The sequence below is a fragment of the Lates calcarifer genome, linkage group LG9 (assembly GCF_001640805.2).
Source record: "Lates calcarifer isolate ASB-BC8 linkage group LG9, TLL_Latcal_v3, whole genome shotgun sequence".
NCBI classification, from domain to species: Eukaryota; Metazoa; Chordata; class Actinopteri; family Centropomidae; genus Lates; species Lates calcarifer.
The window spans coordinates 7,743,023-7,746,468 of record NC_066841.1 but is presented as its reverse complement, the minus strand read 5'-3'; the positions used below and the strand labels follow the sequence as shown (position 1 = coordinate 7,746,468).

General features: G+C 39.5%; 1 long non-coding RNA gene across 1 annotated transcript; it reads right to left on the bottom strand.

Annotated features, from left to right (window-relative positions):
- Positions 1 to 1,406: 1,406 nt before the first annotated feature.
- Positions 1,407 to 3,203, bottom strand: LOC108879286 (uncharacterized). The gene is made up of 3 exons (XR_001960319.2): positions 3,104 to 3,203; positions 1,996 to 2,194; positions 1,407 to 1,760 (listed from the first exon to the last, which is right to left on the bottom strand). It is a non-coding gene; the product is annotated as an uncharacterized LOC108879286 (long non-coding RNA).
- Between the last annotated feature and the right edge of the window lie 243 nt (positions 3,204 to 3,446).

Here is a 3,446-nt window from a genome sequence, read left to right as displayed (position 1 = left end):
GCCAGATCCCTACTGAGGCTGGCACTGAGTTACAGATGAATGAACTCACTAATAACACGTTGTTATAAAGGCATGGCTGTTTCTCACGTGGGGCCGTGGGAGTTTGTGCTGCTATTTGTTGATTTTGAGGTGCTGCTTGTTGACATTCATGGTGATTTGGTTAGATTGTAACCACGAGCAGAACAGTGTGTGGAGTTTGAAGGAGTTTTTGTTTGGGTTTAGATTCATGATTGATTAATAGAGAAATGGAACTGCTTTTTCTGTGTTAATGCCTGATCACTGTTGAACAGACAGACTAGCCCTAGAAAAAGGTAGATGTTTGGACTTGTGTTTCTGGCTACCTATTTAGTTCAATATTCACTCCACCAGCTCCTGAGAGAAAACATCTAGCTCTGTAGCTGCTCGATGTTCCACTTTCTTCAGCCAGTGGTTGCTAGCTTTCTCTGCTGTACACATAGGGTACACTGGATTTGTAGAGCATACCTCTGAAAATAGCATCAACACTATGAGAGTGGTGAGACAGAAACCAAGCAAGTAATATGTTGCACTTCAATCCAAACAATGAGCTGAAAGGTGCTAAAATGTTCTATAGAGATGAGGGGAGCTGCAGTGGGGTGATAATTGTCTCTGCAACATGTTGCATATACATGGTCATTTGTTGATATTAAAATAATGTTTGTGCAGCTTTAATCACGTTGTTTTAGTTCCCTTAAGGTAACCAAACCTTAAAGGCATGAGCAAATAGGTTGTAAATAAACCCCAAAGTCAGACTTATTTGGAAGAGAAACTGAAAATTATTACTGAAACTGTGCAGTGTAAACATCAGTCGTAGTTTGCAGACATATGTCTTGGGTCAACTTTACTTTTACTATAATCACTAATGGTTTTATTTCCAAATGAGGTGGTATAGATAATCTGGCCAAAATGTTTCAGCCTGAATGATTGTCTGACCTCTGCTGTTTGTTGCCCAGTTGAAACGATTTTTGCGCTGCTGCAGCATCTGGAAATCTCAGCAGTTACTCTAGTGCTTATATGTTATTGTAACAGATAGAACTGGTGTCCTGAGCTATGAATTATAATAAGCTGTAGCTGTCCTTCAGTACTAGAGGTGGCAGATCAGAAAGCACATATGAACAGTTTGTGGTCATATGGGATGTTTTGGTATGAGGACTTGTTGGGATTTGTTTCTATGTGATGTCCATTCTTATATAGATATTCTTTTCTGGTCAAAACAGTGTTAAAAATCCTAATAATCTAAGGTTTAATTATTTTCTGTCATTTTATTAACCTTACATTGCTCACCGTGATGCAAATTGCCCAGGAAATAAATAAATGAATTGATAACAATAAGCATTTTAAAAGCCCAACCAGTGTGCAGGAGAGCATTGATGACTTTTTGACACGTGCTTTGAAATATTAAACAGTGGTATGACAGCTGTTCTGCCAATAGAACATGACTATGTGAAACACAGGAACACTAAATTCCCCCACAAGAGTCAGTTATTACAAAGAAATGTCTTTTGCTCCACAGGTACATAATTGACAGAGCTTCATTTAACAGCTTCTCACCCATAAGGGATTACTGCTGTTACCCTCAGCTGGAAAAAGAACGCCTGTTACACAGTGTACAAAAAGACATTTAATCACAGGGACAAGATCAGTGGAATATGGAGTGACTCTGTGCTGCCAGCAGCACCCACACTGGGGAATGGGATGAAGGATGATGTATTCCTCATAGATCCTGTGGGCAACTGATCCCTCTGAGAGGAAAGCACAGATGCAATCATGAACTTGCTTATTTTCAGATAAAGTCACAGTAATAGGGTACACATGCACTCAGATGCTACAAATCAAGGAGCTTGTCCAGTGAACCAAACTACAACTCAGCTCAGGATTAAGGGCTTAAAGGATCAAAGGTTGTGAGCGTGTACATGAAAGATAGCATGATCTCTATATGTGTCTTTACGGTATGTGGCAGCATCAAACGCTACAGACCTGACATCACCTTAATACCCTATCACCACAGACTAAGACCGGATAAGTGTGCGTTCTTCGGGCATCAGCAGAGCAACGATGGCTTCCTCTGTGCTTTAGCTCTCAGCAGATGCATCATGTAGTTGTTATTGTATCTCAGATCCATTCCACCCATGGCCAGTGATGCTCAGCTTGTGGTAGAGCCACCGGCCCATCGCATCTATTATTCAAAAAACCATGTGTTAGCAGCTGTTTCCAGGCTCATTAGACAGTGATCATACCGGGACTGATGATGCAAGTTTAGTTGTGATCTGACTTGTTCAGTAAGGCAGTATGGATGCCACAAAGCTCATCCACAATACTATACAGAGACTGAGAGGGATGGATATAAGCAGATGTAGCTGTTTGCAGAGACATGCCATATGACTTGTCACATGCCAGGGTATCCTTCTGGTGTGAAGTTTTTGAAATCTGAGTTGGATTGTTTGTAAAATGCCTTTGTTGTTTTTTCAGCAATGATGCCATTCAGTTTGAAGACATCTTAAGCATGTCAAATGATCAGTATGTAGCATTTGTAAACTGTGAACTTTCATTTGTTAAGTTCTGAGCATGTTAACTTGGAAAATTCAGCCACAGATAATTTATTGATGCCATGTAAACATACAGCACATGTTTTCAGGCCTCATTTGTTCAGCTGCCATTTTACTAATGCTTATCCCGTATCCTCCTGCAAGATGCAAGCTATCATTTGTGGACAATAGAAAGTATAGGCTTCTATAGTAATAAAGGGGATGAGGTACATTCATCAACAACATCAATGTAATATAATGGCATGCTCGGTCTGTAACATTTAGATTAAGCAGCTGCAGCCAGTGAATGGTGATATCACTCTGATGGAGTATTCATAGACTATTGGAATAAAACTTGGAACTCTCATTACCAATAAGATATTTATCTACTACATGATGTATCGTTCACCACAGACTAATTCAATTATCACAAAATAATAGTAAATAAAATTATGTGCTATTCAAAGGTTTAAAAATGAGTGCGAGTACTGGCATTAATCTTCATCATAAGAAAAAATAACAACTACTTGTAAACAAGGTCTTAATCACATCCTACTCACCATACTTCTGTCTTAACAAACTGAGAACTGGGAATCTGCATTTTAATTGGAAGAGGTCTTGGGTGTCAGCAGGAGTCTTAATTAACACCCAAGGCCCCTGAAAACCTCAAAATCAAATTTTTGACACTATGAGTATAAGTGGTACAAACTTGAGAATTAGAATGCACATGTAGAATAGAATTGGATAACAGCTATGCTTTTTATGCTACAGTAACAACATAATCAGTTGGAATGCTGAGGTGGAAGCATGCATATAAATTCTGGTGCCTGTGGAAATGAACTCTTACACACTCACAGTGGAGACCTGGATAGCTCTGAGGCGGATCATGGCAGAACCACCAGT